This window comes from Urtica dioica, chromosome 1 (genome assembly GCF_054948205.1).
Source record: "Urtica dioica subsp. dioica isolate 48M chromosome 1, U.dioica_male_clone48M_v1_H2, whole genome shotgun sequence".
In the NCBI taxonomy this organism is placed as follows: domain Eukaryota; kingdom Viridiplantae; phylum Streptophyta; class Magnoliopsida; order Rosales; family Urticaceae; genus Urtica; species Urtica dioica.
This window is the reverse complement of record NC_142756.1, coordinates 54,742,583-54,765,127: the sequence shown is the minus strand read 5'-3', so window position 1 is coordinate 54,765,127 and position 22,545 is coordinate 54,742,583.

Here is a 22,545-nt window from a genome sequence, read left to right as displayed (position 1 = left end):
GAGAAGCTCCCGAGGGAAGGATCTCCACCAAAGGCTCAACTCCCGGAGGGACGCACTCCCCGCCACAACTCTTGGCCGACCTCAGGCCAATGCCGGGGACCAAGCATCCAACGAGCGCCAACAGGCAACTCCCGCGGCCCCAAGGGTCAGCCCAGCTAACGGGCTCGACATGGTAACGATGATTCAGAGCCTCTAAAACCAAATCATCGAAATGAGGCAGTCGGGGAGGCAAAGGCCTTATGGAGGGATCGAGGAGTCATACTCTCCCTTCGCCGCTCAAATCCTCGTGAAGCCTTGCGTGGAGAATTTCAAACTACCGTCCATCCTTCCCTACGACGGGCGGACAGACCCGAACTTCTATATCCAGCACTACGAGACGTGGATGACGATGCAGGGATAGTCAGACACCACTCTTTGTCAAGCCTTCAGCCTGACCCTCATAGCGTCGGGATTTGAATGGTTCCAGAGTCTAAGGCCAGGGAGCATCTCATCCTTCCGGGCTTAGCGAGAAGCCTTCCTAGCTCGTTACGCCACTCTCGTGGTGCAAAAGAAGTCGAAAATCTATCTCATGTCTATCCGGCAAGGGAGAGACGAGACCTTCAGGCAGTACCTCGCTCGCTTCACTGAAGAATCTCACAAGGTCGAAGGGTTCGACGACAAAGATGCCATCACGGCGATCACCGAGGGAGCTTGCACGAGCGACTTCCTCAAATATATTGTCGGAAAAGTCCCACGGGACATGGCGGAGCTAATGTCGAGAGCCCGTACCTACATGGGAATCGAGGACTACCTCGACAGCCGAGATGGCCGGAAGTCAGGAGGGCAAAGCGGTCGTCGTCGCGACGATCAGGACAGAGATCGTCCCGACCCTTCAAAGAGGAGGAACAAGGGAGGCCAGGCCCCTAACGGTCGCTCCCTCCCTAGGCCGAGACCCTCACATGTCGATAGCTTCCGAAAGTTTTCAGCATTCAGCCCCTTGAACACTCCGTAATTGCGGATCCTAGCTCTGCACTGTGACAAGCTAGGAAGTCCCGCTCCTCTCACGAAGGATCCCGCAAAGTGAAACCGAAGTAAGTTATGTGAATACCACCAAGACCATGGGCATCTGACGTCCGAATGTTACCAGCTTAAGCGTCAGATCGAAGCCCTCATTCAAGATGGGAAGTTGAAAGAATACGTCCTTAGAACAATCCGGACGGCCGCGACAAGAAAGGAAAGGTCCGGCGACGGTAACCGTTACAGACATAGCGGCGAACCAAGAATCGGAGAGCTGATAAATGCACGTCGTGGGCTTAATCATGGGCGGCCCGGAGTTTGGGGACTCGAGAATGCAAAGGAAGAAGTACGTGTGAGAAGTCTCCCAAGGGAAGATAGCGCACTACATCAACCACACGTACGTGGCTCCTCCTCCGGCCCCGTTCGAGTCCATGTTTTTCACCAGCCAACAGGCGGTGCAAGTGCTCCACTCGCACAATGACGCGATAGTCGTCTCGGCCACAGTCGCCAACAATCTTGTCTTGAGAATCCTGATCGACAACGGCAGATCTGCCGTCATCATCTTCAAATCGGCATTAGACAGAATGAAGCTGACCGGGCTGAGACCAACCCCGATCTCGACCCCACTCTTCGGCTTCTCCGGGGAGAGGGTCATGACGGAGGGCACCATCGACCTCCTGGTCACCTTCGGGACACCGGGGGGGGATCGAGGTCACCCATATCGTGTCGTTCCTGGTTGTGGACCAGACCTCGACGTACAACATCATCATCGGCCGCCTGACTCTCAATCGGTTGAAGGCCATAACGTCCACCTACCACCTGATGATGAAATTCCCAATCGAGAAGGGGATTGCCATAATGTTGGGAGACCAATCGATGGCGATGATGTGCTACATCCAAGGTGTGGACGGAAAGGGAAAGGGAAAGATGGTGAGCACCATCTTCCAGCTCGGAGACAAGTTCCCATGCAAGATAGAGGAAAGGGGCACGTTCGGAGAGTTGGACCAAAGGGATGATGTCGAGCGTCGGAAGGTGGAGACACAGGATGACCTCGTTCCCGTCGTGATGGACGACGCCAAGCCTGACCAAGTAGTCAAGGTAGGCGCCCAGCTCCTGTCCAAAATCTGACTCCAACTCGCAGTCTTCCTCTCTGAGTTCAAAGACGTCTTCGCGTGGACACACGTCAATAGGTCGGGGATCGACCCTGAGATAATGGTCTACCGCCTCAACGATGACAAGAGGGTGACCGAGCGCGTCCAACCGAGGCAGGCGTTCAGTGGAGAGAGGTACCAAGCCATTGGTGAAGAAGTTGACAAACTTCTCGACACCAACTTCATCAGGGAGGCGGAACACCCCAAGTGGGTGTACAATGTCGTTATGGTTAAGAAGCCAAACGAGAAGTGGCGAATTTGTATCAATTACAACGACCTTAACAAGGCTTGCCCGAAAGACAGCTTCCCTCTCCCGAGAATCAAGCAACTTGTGGATGCCTGTTGTCAATGGTGCCCACAAGAAGAGTAGTAGTGTCTATTTATGTACATTTGATGTCATATAGTCTTACGAAGACTCTTGCTTGTAATTGCTTATTCATTAATAAAAAGTTGAAACGTTTATTCAATCTTCCTTGTCTGAAGCTTTATGATAAAACCATAGTCTTTTAGTCCATAAACAAACTTAACAACTTACGAAGAGACAAATGTAGATTTGCATGAACAAACTCTTCGTAGTTTGCTTAAAACGATATATTCGCAATCTTAGGGTCAAAGGACTATTGACCTCAGTATGATTGTTAGAAGAATCTATGATGTCTGGTTATGAGGCATTGAGAGTTGGGGACTCTATAGTTCTTCTAGGTATCTTCCGAAGGTACTGAATTGACCAGTGCACTTCTAGAGACAATATAAGAACAAACCATTTAACCTCTTATGTCTCGAAGTCACTATGTATGAATTGCATCATGCTTACCTTAATCCTGAAATGAGACATGCCATTTCACACCTTAGTATTCTCATTTGAGAAAGTCAAAGTTCGGACTCACTATGTGATTCCGAACAAGGCCTATTGGTGAAGTACTAAGTTGTGAGTCTGTCATGAGTAACTTTGTGAAGTTCTCATAGATATGGAATTCATGTACAAGATTGCTAAAATGCAATGTATGTCACCTCATGCTTTGTTCCTTGGAGTGTGAATAAATGAACTGGCCAGTGTCCAAATTGAGTCCTGACTCTTTTGGATGAAACAATGTGACTTGTTAGCTCCTCGTCAATACATTGTTTCTAACTTATTCACAAGCGACAAAGGAGTTGAGGAAATAACAGCTAGAAGGGTAAAATGGTAATTTAGTAAATCCCGACTAGCTGATGACATTCATGAAGGGTAAACATAGATAATATTCAGTGGATCCGCTCATCATTATTAGGTCGAATTCTTGAGTAGAAAATAAATTCATTTGAACCGAGAGATTTTCAGTGTCAGCTCTTTAGTGGAGTCAGTTGGCATTAAGCTAAACTTGGAAAAGGTTTGTGAACTTTTGAGTCCAAGTGTTTAGCTAAAGCTTTGTTCATTTGGGTCCATGAGGTCACTGTCACGAATCACATCGATAGGAATAGTTAAACTGGAAGCTAACTCAAAACAAGAACGAAAATAGTGAAAAGGGTATTTTTGTCTTTTGAGACAAACGATGAAATGAATGTCAATAAATTTTTGACAAGGTCATTTTATGACATGTTTCACTCGGCCATGACTTGATCATTGGGCCTTGTGAATTAATTTCGTTTCATAAGAATTTTATTGAAAATTCTTAATGGGCTTTTCTCATGTTGTTATGAACAAATGAAGAAGCTTCTAGAAGCTCCTTCTAGAGACATGTTGGGCGCCCATAATACCCAAAGAAAGAGAGTTTATTTTGTGCATAAATGTATATAGATACTTGCCAAAAGAAAAAGAGGAAACAAATTTGCATAAGGATGCTTAAGAATTTCGGCCAAGTAAGAAAAAGGCAAGGCAAGGCACATAAAAGGAAACAAATCCAAGCCTTCTAGAAGGCTGCCTTGGCCGTGTGGAATAAGAGGGAAATGGGCAATATTTGCTCATGAATATGTGATATTCTATAGAAGAGGAAACTACCTTATTGAAGGTGAGACCTCTCCTATAAATAGGAGCCTCATTCCACACATTTTATTTCATCCAAAGTTTTAGAGATTGAGAGCTTCTCTCTCTAGACTTGGCCGCCCCTTCCTCTCTCTCTCTCTAGTTTATATTTTCGATTTTTCTTGTCTTGGCACCTAGGTCCTCACTCGACCTAGTGTTTAGCTCTGCGACTTCGAGACTCGTTCTTAAGTCGTAGTGTTTAAAAGTGCCCACTCACTAATTCCTTCTTTTCGAGTGATTTAGTGATAGAAACTTTCGTGGTTGCTCGAGGTGCCGAGGAAAGAAAGAGAGACGTGCTGCGAGGGGAGACGAGCGTTGCAACTTTCCAAAAGCTTCTACAAGGTTCAAGCTTCAAGAAAGGTTAGTAACTTTAATAGCTCATATTAGTTTTTATTTACATGTACATGCTCTTGTCTAGGTTAGTAAAAACTAGTTTTACTTAAAAAGAAAATTTTTAAAATTCCGCCGCTTAACGAAGCGTTAAACTTTTTCTTAAACCCTAGATCGATTCCAACAATGCCACGGCGGGCCATGAGCTGCTAAGCTTCATGGATGCCTACTCAGGCTACAATCAGATCCGCATGCACAAGCCGGATCAAATCAAGACCACCTTTGTTATGAATCGCGGACTTTATTGCTACAGGTCATGCCCTTTGGCCTCAAAAACGCGGGAGCAACGTATCAAAGGTTGGTGAACCGAATGTTCGCCAATCAAATTGGCAAAGAGATGGAGGTCTACGTGCACGAAATGCTAGTCAAAAACCTCAAGGCCAACGACCATGTTCGAGACCTCAGGGAAATGTTCACAATCTTGCGGCGCTACAAGATGAAGCTCAGTCCCAATAAGTGCGCTTTTTGGGTTGAGTCCAGAAAATTCCTGGGCTACATGGTGAGCCGCCGCGGGATTGAAGCCAATCCCAAGAAGATTAAGGCGATCTTAGAGATGAGGTCGCCACAGAAATTCAAAGAAGTACAGAGTTTGACAGGAAGGATCGCCGCCTTAACGCGATTCGTTTCCAAGGCAACCGATAGGTGCCAACCATTTTTCAAAGCGTTGAAGAAGACCGACGGGTTTGTGTGGATGAAGGAATGCGAGGAGGCGTTCCTCGAAATGAAAACCTATTTCAGCTCCCCCCATTCCTCGCAAAATCGAAGGCTGGCGAGACCTTGTATGTCTACCTCGCGGTTTCCGATAGGGCCGTGAGCGCAGTTCTAATACGCAAACAAGACAAAGTACAATGGCCGGTTTACTACGTAAGCAAGGTGCTCCTCGACGCCGAGATATTTTTCCTCGCCCTTGTCACGAGCGCGAGAAAACTTCGCCCCTACTTCCAAGCGCACCCTATCGTGGTACGTACGGGACATCCCATCGAGAAGGCCTTACAAAAAGGGACCTCGTCTCGAATGGCCATATGGTCCCAAGAGCTGGGCGAGTAAGGAGTCGAGTTTCAACCGAGAACTGCCATCAAGGGCAAGGCCCTCGCCGATTTCATGGCCGAATTCACCAGCGCACCCTCAACAGACGAGGGCAACAAAGACAACAAGAACAAGGAAGACAAGGAGAACGACCACTACGGGTCGTCGAAGAAGAGGACCATTAACCCGATAGGGCTAGTCTGGGACTTACATGTAGATGGCACATTAAACGCCCGGGGGGCTGGCGCCGGCGTTATGCTCACAAATCCCGATAGGGAAAAACTAAGATACGCCATGCGATTCGAGTTCAAGGCTTCCTACAACAAGGCAGAGTACGAGGCTCTGATCATTGTCTTGGAATTGGCAAACAAGCTAGGTGTCCAAAACCTGCGCATCCACTGTGACTCACAGTTGATTGTGAACTAGGTTAAGGGCGACTATGCAGCCAAAGAGCCGAACATGGTCGCATATCTATCAAAGACCGAGAAGAATCTGGAGGCCCTGTCATGGTTCGAGATAGTCCAAGTTCCCCGAGAGGTGAACATTGACGCCGACGCCCTGGCGCGCCTTGCGTCCGGGATAGACAAAGAGGGAGAAGGCAGTGTCCCAATAGAAGTACTGACTCGACCCTATGTCTCGAGAGGCGACGTAGGGGTGGTTGACGAAACTCCGCCCCCCTCATGGATGACACCACTCGTGGAGTACCTCAGGCGAGGAGTCGTCCCTGAAGACAAAGAAGAGGCTAGAAAGTTGAGAAGCTTGGCACCGAAATACACGATGAGGGAGGACAACCTGTTCAAGAGAGGATACTCCATGCCCCTTCTCCGATGCATGACCGAAGTCGAGGCAAAGAAAGCGCTCCGCGAGGTGCACGAAGGGGTGTGCGGAAACCACGCCGCCGGACAATCTTTGGCCCTGAAGCTGCTAAGGCTTGGGTACTTTTGGCCTACCTTGAAAAAGGACTCCCACGAGTGGGCCAAAAGATGCGACAAATGCCAGAGGTTTGCCCACGTCCCACGCCAAGCGATGGCACCATTGTGCCCAATCATTGTACCTCGACCCTTCACGAAGTGGGGAATCAACCTCATCGGTGAACTCCCTACGGCCCCGAGGCAGTACAAGCACGCGATCGTGGCTATCGATTACTTCACGAAATGGGTAGAGGCCGAGCAGTTACCGAAGATCAAGGAGGCGAACATGACAACCTTCATTTGGAAGAACATTGTCTGCCGCCTCGGGATCCCCGCTTCGATTGTGACCGACAACAGGAAGCAATTCGATAATGCGCGCCTCTGGGGCATGTTGGAACAGTTGCGTATCAGCAAGAATTTCTCCTCTCCCCGCCATCCTCAACCCAACAGATAGGTCGAGGCGGTTGACAAGACAATCAAAGAGAACCTGAAGAAGAAGCTGGAAGAGAGAAAGGGGGCTTGGGCCGAAGAGCTTCCCATGGTCCTCTGGGCATACCAGACCACCGCGCGGAACGCGACCGGCGAAACCCCTTTCGCTCTTGCATTCGTTATCGAGGCCGTGGTACCTGTCGAGACCAAGTTGCCAACCTTTCGCATCGAAGAGGGCGGACGCACTCACCCGCCTTGCTGCACAGAAGAGGAAGGTCGAGAAGTAATACAATTCCAAGGTCGAGCTGCGGAAATTCGTCGACGGAAGCCTCGTCCTCAGAAGGGTGTTCCAAAACACCAAAGTACAGGGGGCAGGAGTTTTGGGCCCCACCTGGGAAGGCCCGTAGCGCGTGCGTCGAGCCATACACAACGGCACATACGAGCTCGAGAATCTAGAAGGGCTCGTGTTCACCCACCCGTGGAACGCGGAGCACCTGCGGCCATACTACCAATAGAAGCCCGCTCCCGTCTTCTTATATTTAATTGTTTTCTTCTTATTTCCGAGTTTAGCAAAAGACAATTTCAAATTTCAAATAAGGCCAATGGCCTGGGAATGTAATTTTTAACTATTTTGGCATGGTAATCGGATCACATTTCACTTCGAAACCTTTATCCTATAGTGTTATAATTTCTAGTCTCCTCTACGAGTACACAAGAAACTCGGGGGGCTAATGGGTAATAGGTACACATTTTTCGCGCGACGCCCTCGCACGATTTAACGCTTCGCACACCAAGAGGTAGCAAAATGTCACCGGGTCGGGTCCGTGCACCAGACCTCTGACCCTACACATTTTTCGCGCGACGCTCTCGCACGATTCCATGCCTCACATGCCAATAGGTAGCGGGGCGTCGGCTGATCGCGTCCGCGCACCAGACCGTTGATCTTGGCAGCCAAAACCCAAAATGTGATTCATGTACCGACATGTATCGCACTCGCTGGGAACTGCGCTCGCCTCAAGCCCATTCTGGCACACAACGCGCATGCCGACATGTAGCGTACGTGCCAGAATGTGGGCGCGATAGCCGCTCAGCTCACATCCGCCCGACGAAACTGGTGTAGCCAGCGTCCACAGAAAACCTCGCCGCCAGGTGTGGCACTAAGCCGTGCAAACCGGTTACGCTAGATATAGTAAGCCGGGGATTGTAAGACCCGCACTAATCGGATTGCACAAATCGATTACGCTAAGCATAGTAAATCGAGAAAATAAGATGCATGATAAACCGGAAAAAGCTTTACCTAAAACAAGCAATGTTGCATAAACAACCCAATGAAAAGAACATGGAAACACGGCGAATATCCAACAGAAGAAATCATAACAAATAATCCGAAAGGAAAAACACGGCAAGCGCTAAACAAGTGCACGGAAAACAAAAATAAAGCCGACTACTCGGAACCGAAGTCGATCTGCTCCTCATCATCCTCGGGGCGAGGGGCGCCCGACCCGTCTGTAGCCTCTTCGTCAAATAGACGATTCGTCGATTGAGCGGCCTCTACAGGAACCTGGGGACGTGGGTCGACAACCTGTGGCGCATCGTCCAGAGGAGGAAACATGGCATCGAAGAAGGAAAAGGTGGTCCCATGAGACGCGTTCTCCTTCGTAGTTGCGTCTCGAACCCGTATGGCCGCCGCGTAACGAGCCTCTTCCAATGCTAGGTCCCAATCATCCACTAGGTCCACCTCGAATCGTACGGCGTCGTCCTTCTCCTTGATGAGGGTCTGTATCTCCACTAGTAGAGAATCTCTCTCCCTCTCCGCCTTGACGCGGGAGATCTCGCTCGCCGATAGTCAAGCATGAACGATCTTCAGCTCCTCGTCTCGGCTTGAGAGCGCCACTTGAAGTTTCTTTGTCTCCCCCAAGAAAGTGTCGGCGGCTTACTCCGCCTTCTCCCAAATGCATGCTCAGCCATATGCAGTGATCTCTCGGCCACAAATTCCTCGCGGGTTCGCTTCGACTCCTCCTCGAGCGCCTGAAACTCTTGGGCAGTCCGAACCCCCACTAAAGCGGCAGCGTGGTCAGCCGCCACGCTCTCCATGTCCCTCTTCATGATCTGCATTTTCCGTAATAGGTCTCGGAGAATACGGTTCCCTCGTTCTTGGCGCGCGAGCATCTGCTAAAAGGGGTGGTGTACGTACAATCAGAACAAGTACAATGGTTGCGTGTAAGTCAAGCAAGCGAGTCATACCTTTCGAGCGTCGCTGATTCCGTTTTGGAAGTGCTCGAGGTCGCTCGTCGTCAGCAGACCCTTGAAGTCTCGCAGGGGGGTTTCAAGGATCCCCTGGGAACATTGGCCTCTCAGCTCCGCCGCCTCCGCTAGGAGCATCGAATCCATACCGTGTGACGCTGCCGACGTATGAGCACGCTTATGGCCGGAGGGTGAACCGAGAGATCGACGACGACGGTCGCTTGTTCGAAGATATCGCCTCGTTCCTCTCCCGCACTGGCGATCCCCCGCGATGAGCCTCAACTCGGGAACGAGCCGCGGCCACAGCTTCAGCAGTAGGTTCTACCCTCGGCACTCACGCGCGCGACCGATCTCAGACCATGGTATCTGCAAAAAGAAAAGAAAAGGCATCAGTCGGTTAGAACATAACGATAAGCGCAAACAACAAAAAGATGCGATAGCACAAAAGCATATGTATGGTTAGTACCCTCCACGTCGGGTCTTCCACTACCTCCCCACCAAGGCCAAGGCATTGGGGAGCTCCATCGCCAGGCACGAACCACCCGGTGGTCGCCATGAGATCTGGGGACTCGAAGAGCGATCCATGTGGCCTCGAATCTGGTACCGCCCCAACCACGAGTGGATGCCATGATCGGCCGGAAAATCGGCCGCGGGGCCGAAGGTGAGAGGCGCCGCCCCGAAGGCGGATTCGGATACCCCCACCTAAGGGTAACGGTCTTTGGAAGATAGCTTGGTGAGTATGGGAAATCGCTTGCGATGTTGAACCTTGTAGAAGCTAGGCTTTCCGGGGATGTTGTACACGGACACAAGGTTCCTAATGTCATCGGCCGTCGCGGCCCGGCCCTTCGCTCGGTGAAGCATCATGTGCTGGAATCGATCTAGGGTTTAAGAAAATAATTAACGCTTCGGGAAGCGGCGGAATTTTAAAAATTTTCTTTTCAAGTAAAAACAGTTTTTAACTAATCTAGACAAAGAGCAAGTACATGTAATTAAAAACTATTATGAGTATAGAAGTTTACTAACCTTTCTTGAAGCTTGAACATTGAGAAGCTTTTCGAAAGTTTGCAACGCTCGTCTCCCCTCGCAGCACGTCTCTCTTTCTTTCCTCGGCACCTCGAGCAACCACGAAAGTTTCTATCACTAAATCACTCAAAATAAAGGAATTAGTGAGTGGGCACTTTTAAACACTACGACTTAAGAACAAGTCTTGAAGTCGCAGAGCTAAACACTAGGTCGAGTGAGGACCTAGGTGCCAAAACAAGAATAATCGAAAATAAACTAGAGAGAGAGAGAGGAATTTCGGCCACAAGTTCTAGAGAGAGAGTCTCTCAAATCTCTTAAACTTGGAAGAATGAATTGTGAAGAATAAGGCTCCTATTTATAGGAGAGGTCTCACCTTCAACAAGGTAGTTTCCTCTTCTATAGAATATCACATATTCATGAGCCAATTTCCTTTTCTTCACCTTATTTCACACGGCCAAAGAGGATCCAAGATATCCTCATATTTATTTCCTCTTTTGACTCTACTTGGGCGCCCATCTTGATTCCTCTTAGAGGAAATTTGTTTCCTCTTTTTCTTTTGGCAAGTATCTAAATACATTAATGCACAAAATAATCTCTATTTCACACTAAGGGCTGCACGAAATTTGGTCTCCCATTCACTTGGGTTGGACGGCCAAAAGCCTTCTAAAAAGGCTTTCTAGGTTTTTCTTTAATTGTTCATGACAACATAAGAAAAGCCCACTAAGAATTTTCAAGTAAAATTCTATGAAATTAAATTAATTCACAAGGCCCAATAAACATGTTATGGCTGTGTGATATAATATGTCATCATATGGCATTGTCAAAAAATTTATTGACATTCATTTCATGCCATGTCCAAAAAGACAAAATTACCCTTTCGACAATTTTCGTTCTTGTTTTGACTTAGCTTCCAGTTTAACTATTCCTATCGATGTGATTCGTGACAGTGACCTCATGGACCCAAATGAACAAAGCTTGAGCTAAACACTTGGACTCAAAAGTTCACAAACCTTTTTCCAAGTTTAGCTTAATGCCAACTGACTCCACTAAAGAGTTGACACTGAAAATCTCTCGGTTCAAATGAATTTATTTTCTACTCAAGAAGTCAACCTAATTATGATGAGCGGATCCACTGAATATTATCTATGTTTACCCTTCATGAATGTCATCAGCTAGTCGGGATTTACTAAATTACCATTTTACCCTTCTAGCTGTTATTTCCTCAACTCCTTTGTCGCTTGTGAATAAGTTAGAAACAATGTATTGACGAGGAGCTAACAAGTCACATTGTTTCATCCAAAAGAGTCAGGACTCAATTTGGACACTGGCCAGTTCATTTATTCACACTCCAAGGAACAAAGCATGAGGTGACATACATTGCATTTCAACAATCTTGTACATGAATTCCATATCTATGAGAACTTCACAAAGTTACTCATGACATTCTCACAACTTAGTACTTCACCAATAGGCCCTGTTCGGAATCACATAGTGAGTCCGAACTCTGACTTTCTCAAATGAGAATACTAAGGTGTGAAATGGCATGTCTCATTTCAGGATTAAGGTAAGCATGATGCAATTCATACATAGTGACTTCGAGACATAAGAGGTTAAATGGTTTGTTCTTATCTTGTCTCTAGAAGTGCACTGGTCAATTCAGTACCTTCGGAAGATACCTAGAAGAACTATAGAGTCTCCAACTCTCAATGCCTCATAACCAGACATCATAGATTCTTCTAACAATCGTACTGAGGTCAATAGTCCTTTGACCCTAAGATTGCGAATATATCGTTTTAAGCAAACTACGAAGAGTTTGTTCATGCAAATCTACATTTGTCTCTTCGTAAGTTGTTTAGTTTGTTTATGGACTAAAAGACTAAGGTTTTATCATAAAGCTTCAAACAAAGAAAGAATAAATGAACGTTTCAACTTTATGAGACTTTATGAGACTTCAAGCAAGAGTCTTCATGAGACTTTATTGCATCAAATGTACAAAATAAAGATTACTACTCTTCTTGTGGGCACCATTGACAACAAACTCCCACTTGACTCAAAGAAGATGTGTGTAGTCTTTCATGCCTAATCCCTCACGATGTTGGTCGAAGACCTTGTTCGCTAGGGCCTTGGTGAATGGATCTGCAAGGTTGTCCACCGTTGAGATCTTCTTCACTTCCACGTCTCCGCGCTGCACGATCTGTCGAATCAAATGGTATTTCCTTTGAATATGCTTAGAGCGCTTATGGCTTCTAGGTTCCTTTGAGTTAGCGACAGCCCCACTATTATCACAATAAAGGGTCATGGGCTCGTCGACGTTTGGAACAACTTCCAAATACTTAAGGAATTTTCTAAGCCATACAGCCTCTTTGGATGCTTCACAGGCAGCCACATATTCTGCTTCCATTGTGGAGTCAGCAATGCAAGATTGCTTAATACTTCTCCACACAACAGCTCCACCATTAAGGATGAACACAGATCCCGAAGTGGATTTCCTGGAATCCTTATCCGCTTGAAAATCGGAGTCGGTATATCCCGTCATAGTCAGGTCAGTACCTGAGTATGTAAGCATCAAGTTCCTAGTTCTTCGAAGATACTTAAGAACATGCTTAACAGCAATCCAGTGCTCGAACCAGGGTTGGATTGGAAACGACTTACTACGTCAACGGCGAAACAGATGTCAGGTCTAGTGCAAAGCATAGCATACATGAGGCTTCCTACGGCAGAGGCGTAAGGAATTTTCCTCATGTCTTCAATCTCTTGTGCAGTCTTGGGAGACTGGTCCTTAGAGAGTGAAGCTCCATGCCTAAAGGGTGTTTGGCCCTTCTTGGAGTCTTGCATCGAGAAACGATCCATTATCTTATCAATATAAGATGCTTGAAAGAGCGACAGGGTTCGGTTTTTCCTATCTCGAAAGATTTGGATCCCCAGAATGTACGCGGCTTCTCCTAGATCCTTCATATCGAATTGCTTTGCCAGCCAGACCTTAACCTCAGATAACTTACCTACGTCATTACCAATGAGTAGTATATCATCGACATATAGCACCAAAAACACAACTTTGCCTTCGTGTATTAACTTGTAAACACAAGGCTCATCTATTGACTGTTCAAAGCCGAAGCTCTTCACAGTTTCATCGAATCTAATATTCCATGACCTAGATGCTTGCTTTAATCCATAAATGGATTTAAGCAACTCACAAACCTTGGACTCTTGACCTTTATCCACGAAACCGTCTGGTTGAGCCATGTAAATGCGCTCGTCAAGATTGCCATTCAGAAAGGCTGTCTTGACATCCATTTTCCAGATCTCATAGTCGAGAGCTGCAGCTATGGATAGGAGTATGCGGATAGATTTAAGCATCGTGATTGGCGAGAAGGTTTCTTCATAGTCAATCCATTCTTGTTGGGTATAACCCTTTGCCACAAGTCGTGCTTTGAACGTCTCGACGTTCCCATCAGGACCCCTTTTCTTCTTGTATATCCACTTACACCCTACGGGTTTAATCCCTTCAGGAAGGTCTACAAGTTTCCAGACATTGTTGACATACATCGAGTGCATTTCAACTTTCATGGCGTCAAGCCAAAGGTTTGATTCAGAACAAGCCATCGCTTGGCTATAGGAAACAGGATCATCCATGTCAGAGACGTCTACAAGAGAGTCTCCATAAGACATGTACCTGTCAGGCTTTTGAGTAGCCCTCCCACTACGTCTAAGTACTACTTGACGAGATTCTGATGAGTTAGGTTGTGTTTCAGTTGGGGTAAGAACAGTTCTTACAGATGAGGTAGAAGTTTCCTCACCCAACTTTTCTTCAAGCACGATTTTGCTTCTAGGTTTCGCATCCTTCATGAAGTCCTCCTCAAGGAAACGAGCATTCGTTCTAACGAAAGTCTTATCATCCTCGGGACTATAGAAAATGAAACCTTTGGTTTCCTTTGGATATCCCACAAACAGGCACAATTCTGACCTACTAGCCAACTTGCTAGTCTTTTGCCTTAGCACATGTGCAGGGCAACCCCAAATTCGGATGTGGCCCAAACTTACTTTACCGCCAGTCCATCTTTCATAAGGAGTACCAGGAACCGTTTTAGACGGAACTTGGTTCAGAATGTAAGCGGCTGTTTCGAAGGCATATCCCCAAAAGGAAAGCGGGAGTGATGAGTAACTCATCATCGATCTAACCATCTCCATAAGAGTTCGGTTTCTTCTCTCTGACACTCCGTTTTGTTGAGGTGTGCCAGGTGCGATAAGCTGAGAAGCGATACCTTCTTCTTTAAGAAAGTCATCGAACTCTCCAGACATATACTCACCACCTCGATCAGATCGAAGGGTTTTGATCACTTTGCCAGTTTGCTTTTCCACTAAAGCCCTAAAGACCTTAAATACGTTAAAGGTCTCGGATTTGTGTTTGAGCAAATAGACAAACCCATATCGTGAGTAATCATCAGTGAAGGTAACGAAGTATTCGTATCCTCCACATGCCTGTTGGCTGAGCGGACCACATACATCAGAATGTATTAGTTCCAGCAACTCAGTGGCTCTTCGACCTTTATCATAGAAAGGTCGCTTAGTCATTTTTCCTTCTATGCAGGATTCACAAGTAGGTAGTGAACCTATTGCAGAGGCTTGGAGTGGACCATCCCTCACAAGTCTCTTAATCCTTTCTAGACTGATATGACCAAGTCTTAAGTGCCATAGGTGTGTTGATTTTGTTAGATCGGAGGATTCAGAAAGTTTGATCCTCTTTGGCTCCCTAATTAGATCATTATCTATTTCGGTGTCTAAAAGAGAAGGTTGAGTGGGATAGATGTAGAAAAGAGCATTCTTCATACATGCATCAGTGACAAAAGAATTATCAGGAAACGAAATACGAATTCCATTCTTAATGAACTTTAAACAATAATCTTGCTCACGAAGACGAGCAACGGATATTAAGTTCTTCCCAAAGGTAGGAACAAAATAAACATTATTCAAGTTTAAAGTGCGGTCTTCAAAAGACAGCGTCACGGATCCCACAGCCTTTGCAGACACCAGGCTCCCATCACCCCATTTGAAACAGAACTCGCCTTCCTCTAAGCTTTTGGTTTTCTTGAAACCATTCAAGGAACAACAAATATGGTTAGTAGCAGCGGAGTCAAGAATCCACGTTGATACATTATCAGCTACTAAGCATGCTTCGGTACCTAGTACAATATGTTCCTTTGCTTTGAGATTGGCAGGACAGTTCTTTTTATCGGCCTTGTGAGGTCTCTTCTTAGTTCCAGAGGCGGAGGCTCTTTGCTCAGTAGCATGTGCCTCTCCTTGATTCCTCTTTCTCTTAGTGAGACCTTCAGCAGTGTGAAACTCCTTTATAAGCTTGGTAACAGTGTACTCTAGCTTGTTTATGGAGTAGTTCATTTTGGAGGTATCAAGACATGCGGGGAGAGTTTCTAAGATCATATCTATGACATTCCTCCCATCAATCTCAGATCCTAGGATTTCCATTTTATTCAGAAAACTAATGATCAGTATCATAAAGTCTCCAACAGGAGTCCTAACCTTCATGTGACAGTTCATAAATTGTTGGACTGCTTGTTGCCTTGTTTGACGTCCTTGCCCTCCAAACATCTCAAGGAGATTGTAGAGCATTTCGGCGGCAGTCTCGATGTCACGATGTTCCTCTTTCAGCATATTGTTCATAGATGCCAAGATATAGCACCTCACAATTGTTGGAATTGATCTAGGGTTTAAGAAAAAGATTAAACGCTTCGGGAAGCGGCGGAATTTTAAAAAAATTTCTTTTCAAGTAAAAACAGTTTTTACTAACCTAGACAAAGAGCAATTACATGTAATTAAAACCTATTATGAGTATAGAAGTTTACTAACCTTTCTTGAAGCTTGAACTTTGTAGAAGCTTTTGGAAAGTTTGCAACGCTCGTCTCCTCGCAGCACGTCTCTCTTTCTTTCCTCGGCACCTCGAGCAACCACGATAGTTTCTATCACTAAATCACTCGAAATAAAAGAAATCAGTGAGTGGGCACTTTTAAACACTACGACTTAAGAACGAGTCTTGAAGTCGCAGAGCTAAACTCTAGGTCAAATGAGGACCTAGGTGCCAAAACAAAATCGAAAATAAACTAGAGAGAGAGAGAGGAGTTCGGCCAAAGTTCTAGAGAGAGAGTCTCTCAAATCTCTTAAACTTGGATGAATGAAATGTGAGGAATGAGGCTCCTATTTATAGGAGGAGGATTACCTTCAAAAGGTAGTTTCCTCTTTTCCTATTGCCTTGCACGTCCAACATGCCTCATGAAGGCTTAGGATTTGTTTCCTCATTTGATTTCCTCTTAGTTGGCCGAAAATGCACTTTCCTTCTTAAGGAAATTTGTTTCCCCTTTTTCTTTTGGCAAGTTTCTTCATACATCAATGCACAAAATAAACTCTCTTTCCCACTATGGCATGAACGAAATTCAGCCTTATTTTCCTTGGGTTGGACGAAATTTGAGCTTCTAGAAGGAGCTTCTAGATGTTTCTTCATTTGTTCATGACAACATAAGAAAAGCCCATTAAGAATTTTCAAGTAAAATTCTATGAAATGAAATTAATCCTCAAGGCCCAATTACACTAATATGGCTGAGTAATATTTATTTCATTTGTCATCATATGACAATGTCAAAAAAATTTATTGACATTCTTTTCGTCCTATGTCCAAAAAGACAAAAATACCCTTTTGACAATTTTCGTAAAACTGTCTCGTTCTTGTTTTGACTTAGCTTCCAGTTTAACTATTCCTATCGATGTGATTCGTGACAGTGACCTCATGGACCCAAATGAACAAAGCTTGAGCTAAACACTTGGACTCAAAAGTTCACAAACCTTTTCCAAGTTTAGCTTAATGCCAACTGACTCCACTAAAGAGTTGACACTGAAAATCTCTCGGTTCAAATGAATTTATTTTCTACTCAAGAATTCACCTAATTATAATGAGCGGATCCACTGAATATTATCTATGTTTACCCTTCATGAATGTCATCAGCTAGTCGGGATTTACTAAATTACCATTTTACCCTTCTAGCTGTTATTTCCTCAACTCCTTTGTCGCTTGTGAATAAGTTAGAAACAATGTATTGACGAGGAGCTAACAAGTCACATTGTTTCATCCAAAAGAGTCAGGACTCAATTTGGACACTGGCCAGTTCATTTATTCACACTCCAAGGAACAAAGCATGAGGTGACATACATTGCATTTCAGCAATCTTGTACATGAATTCCATATCTATGAGAACTTCACAAAGTTACTCATGACAGACTCACAACTTAGTACTTCACCAATAGGCCTTGTTCGGAATCACATAGTGAGTCCGAACTTTGACTTTCTCAAATGAGAATACTAAGGTGTGAAATGGCATGTCTCATTTCAGGATTAAGGTAAGCATGATGCAATTCATACATAGTGACTTCGAGACATAAGAGGTTAAATGGTTTGTTCTTATATTGTCTCTAGAAGTGCACTGGTCAATTCAGTATCTTCGGAAGATACCTAGAAGAACTATAGAGTCCCCAACTCTCAATGCCTCATAACCAGACATCATAGATTCTTCTAACAATCGTACTGAGGTCAATAGTCCTTTGACCCTAAGATTGCGAATATATTGTTTTAAGCAAACTACGAAGAGTTTGTTCATGCAAATCTACATTTGTCTCTTCGTAAGTTGTTAAGTTTGTTTATGGACTAAAAGACTAAGGTTTTATCATAAAGCTTCAAACAAAGAAAGAATGAATGAACGTTTCAACTTTTTATTAATGAATAAGCAATTACAAGCAAGAGTCTTCGTAAGACTATATGACATCAAATGTACATAAATAGACACTACTACTCTTCTTGTGGGCACCATTGACAACAAACTCCCACTTGACTCAAAGAAGATGTGAGTAGTCCTACATGCCTAATCCATCTCGAAGTTGGTCGAAGACCATGTTCGCTAGGGCCTTGGTGAATGGATCTTCCAGAGATCTACTTCACCTCCACGTCTCCGCGTTGCGCGATTCTCTAGAATCAAATGGTATTTCCTCTCAATATGTTTAGAGCGCTTATGGCTTCTAGGTTCCTTTGAGTTAGCGACAGCCCCACTATTATCACAATAAAGGGTCATGGGCTCGTCGACGTTTGGAACAACTTCCAAATACTTAAGGAATTTTCTAAGCCATACAGCCTCTTTGGATGCTTCACAAGCAGCCACATATTCTGCTTCCATTGTGGAGTCAGCAATGCAAGATTGCTTAATACTTCTCCACACAACAGCTCCACCATTAAGGATGAACACAGATCCTGATGTGGATTTCCTGGAATCCTTATCCTCTTGAAAATCGGAGTCGGTATATCCCGTCATAGTCAGGTCAGTACCTGAGTATGTAAGCATCAAGTTCCTAGTTCTTCGAAGATACTTAAGAACATGCTTAACAGCAATCCAGTGCTCGGGTCCAGGGTTGGATTGGAAACGACTAACTACGCCAACGGCGAAACATATATCAGGTCTAGTGCAAAGCATAGCATACATGAGGCTTCCTACGGCAGAGGCGTAAGGAATCTTCCTCATGTCTTCAATCTCTTGTGCAGTCTTGGGAGACTGGTCCTTAGAGAGTGAAACTCCATGCCTAAAGGGTGTTTGACCCCTCTTGCAGTCTTGCATCGAGAAGCGATCCATCACCTTATCAATATAAGATGCTTGAGAGAGCGACAGGGTCCGGTTTTTCCTATCTCGAAAGATTTGGATTCCCAGAATGTACGCGGCTTCTCCTAGATCCTTCATATCGAATTGCTTTGCTAGCCAGACCTTAACTTCAGATAACTTACCCACGTCATTACCAATGAGTAGTATATCATCGACATATAGTACCAGAAACACAACTTTGCCTTCGTGTATTAACTTGTAAACACAAGGCTCATCTATTGACTGTTCAAAGCCGAAGCTCTTTACAGTTTCATCGAATCTAATATTCCATGACCTAGATGCTTGCTTTAGTCCATAAATGGATTTAAGCAACTCACAAACCTTGGTCTCTTGACCTTTATCCACGAAACCGTCTGGTTGAGCCATGTAAATGCGCTCGTCAAGATTGCCATTCAGAAAGGCTGTCTTGACATCCATTTGCCAGATCTCATAGTCGAGAGCTGCAGCTATGTATAGGAGTATGCGGATGGATTTAAGCATCGCGACTGGCGAGAAGGTTTCTTCATAGTCAATCCCTTCTTGTTGGGTATAACCCTTCGCCACAAGTCGTGCTTTGAACGTCTCGACGTTCCCATCAGGACCCCTTTTCTTCTTGTATATCCACTTACACCCTACGGGTTTAATCCCTTCAGGAAGGTCTACAAGTTTCCAGACTTTGTTGACATACATCGAGTGCATTTCAACTTTCATGGCGTCAAGCCAAAGGTTTGATTCAGAACAAGCCATTGCTTGGCTATAGGAAACAGGGTCATCCATGTCGGAGACGACTACAAGAGAGTCTCCATAAGACATGTACCTGTCAGGCTTTTGAGTAGCCCTCCCACTACGTCTACGTACTACTTGACGAGATTCTGATGAGTTAGGTTGTGTTTCAGTTGGGGTAAGAATAGTTCTTACAGATGAGGTAGAAGCTTCCTCACCCAACTTTTCTTCAAGCACAATTTTGCTTCTAGGTTTCGCATCCTTCATAAAGTCCTCCTCAAGGAAACGAGCATTCGTGCTAACGAAAATCTTATCGTCCTCGGGACTATAGAAAGTAAAACCTTTGGTTTCCTTCGGATATCCTACAAACAGGCACAATTCTGACCTACTAGCCAACTTGCTAGTCTTTTGCCTCAGCACGTGTGCAGGGCAACCCCAAATTCGGATGCGGCCAAGATTCACTTTACGACCAGTCCATCTCTCATAAGGAGTACCAGGAACCGTTTTACACGGAACTTGGTTCAGAATGTAGGCGGCTGTTTCGAGGGCATATCCCCAAAAGGAAAGCGGGAGTGATGAGTAACTCATCATCGATCTAACCATCTCCATAAGAGTTCGGTTTCTTCTCTCTGACACTCCGTTTTGTTGAGGTGTGCCAGGTGCGGTAAGCTGAGAAGCGATACCTTCTTCTTTAAGAAAGTCATCGAACTCTCCAGACATATACTCACCACCTCGATCAGATCGAAGGGTTTTGATCACTTTGCCAGTTTGCTTTTCCACTAAAGCCCTAAAGACCTTAAATACGTTAAAGGTCTCGGATTTGTGTTTGAGCAAATAGACAAACCCATATCTTGAGTAATCATCAGTGAAGGTAACGAAGTATTCGTATCCTCCACGTGCCTGTTGGTTGAGCGGACCACATACATCAGAATGTATTAGTTCCAGCAACTCAGTGGCTCTTCGACCCTTATCGGAGAAAGGTCGCTTAGTCATTTTTCCTTCTATGCAGGATTCACAAGTAGGTAGTGAACCTATTGCAGAGGCTTGGAGTGGACCATCCCGCACAAGTCTCTTAATCCTATCTAGACTGATATGACCAAATCTTAAGTGCCAGAGGTATGTTGATTTTGTTAGATCAGAGGATTCAGAAAGTTTGATCCTCTTTTGCTCCCTAATTAGATCATTATCTATTTCGGTGTCTAAAAGAGAAGGTTGAGTGGGATAGATGTAGAAAAGAGCATTCTTCATACATGCACCAGTGACAAAAGAATTATCAGGAAACGAAATACGAATTCCATTCTTAATGAACTTTAAACAATAATCTTGCTCACGAAGACGAGCAACGGATATTAAGTTCTTCCCAAAGGTAGGAACAAAATAAACATTATTCAAGTTTAAAGTGCGGTCTTCAAAAGACAGCGTCACGGATCCCACAGCCTTCGCGAACACCATGCTCCCATCACCCCATTTGAAACAGAACTCGCCTTCCTCTAAGCTTTTGGTTTTCTTGAAACCATTCAAGGAACAACAAATATGGTTAGTAGCAGCGGAGTCAAGAATCCACGTTGATACATTATCAGCTACTAAGCATGCTTTGGTAACTAGTACAATACTATGTTCCTTTGCTTTGAGATAGGCGGGACAGTTCTTTTTATCGGCTTTGTAAGGTCTTTTCTCAGTTCTAGAGGCGGAGGCTTTTTGCTCAGTGGCATGTGCCTCTCCTTGATTCCTCTTTCTTAGTGAGACCTACAGCAGTGTGAAGTTCCTCCATAAGCTTGGTAACGGTGTACTCTGGCTTGTTAATGGAGTAGTTCATCATGGAGGTATCAAGAGATGCAGGGAGAGTTTCTAAGATCACATCTATGACATTCTTCCCATCAATCTCAGATCCTAGAATTTCCATTTTACTCAGATGACTAATGATCAATATCATAAAGTCTCCAACAGGAGTCCTAGCCTTCATGCGACAGTTCATAAACTGTCGGACTGCTTGTTGCCTTGTTTGACGCCTTGCCCTCCAAACATCTCAAGGAGATTGTAGAGCATGTCAGCGGCAGTCTCGATTGTCACGATGTTGCTCTTTCAGCATATTGTTCATAGATGCCAAGATATAGCACCTCACAATCTCATCAGATCGAAGCCAGGCCGCTAAGGCGTCATTGTCCTCTTGAGTTGAATCATCATTCGTCAGAGGAGGACACGGGGTGGTGAGTACCCATTTGTGCTTGTTAACGGTAGGTATTATGTCGAGGTTACGTTTCGAGTCTATGTAGTTTTCGTTTTCGAGTTTATTCGAGGAAAGAATGAAAGAGAGAGAGTTGGGAGACATATTGCCTATAAAAGTGGAAACAAGTTTATGATTAGTCTTTGGTTTAGGATTTAAGTTTGTTTAAGACTTTATAAAATCCAAAGGTGTTATAAACCAAACGATAATTTACTCATTCGAGGGAAGGCCGCAAAAAATCTCAATTTATAAGTAAATGACACATCATTAATGCTTAGCCAAGATGTCAATACATCAACATTGACTAGCCACCTTGTAAATTGGTTTGATCACTCACATCCTTTCGCAGGGCCTCGAGGGAGGATTACTAGGGATTGAGTCTTAAGTGTGTAACCAACCACTTAGTCCAAAAGATTGACTTTGAAAAACAATCCGCCGAGGGGAGGTCTTGTCATCATCGTCTCACTCTCGGACGTAGCTCATTGAGCAATGATCAGAGCAAAGCGCCCTTGAGTACTCTCATTTAAGAGAGGGCCACGAGGGTGACTCTTAGTCTGGCGACACTTGCACTTTTCATTAGTGTTGGGGATCGTGGGTTACAAACAACAAGTATAACCCTCCCACTTAGTTTTTGGAGTTGGTTCATCGACTCTTTTAAGTTCGGAAACAAATTTCCTAGTTAGAGAGCGACAGAGCGGACAACTAGAAGAGAATCCTAGATCGACATGTTCAGAGTAGTATTAGT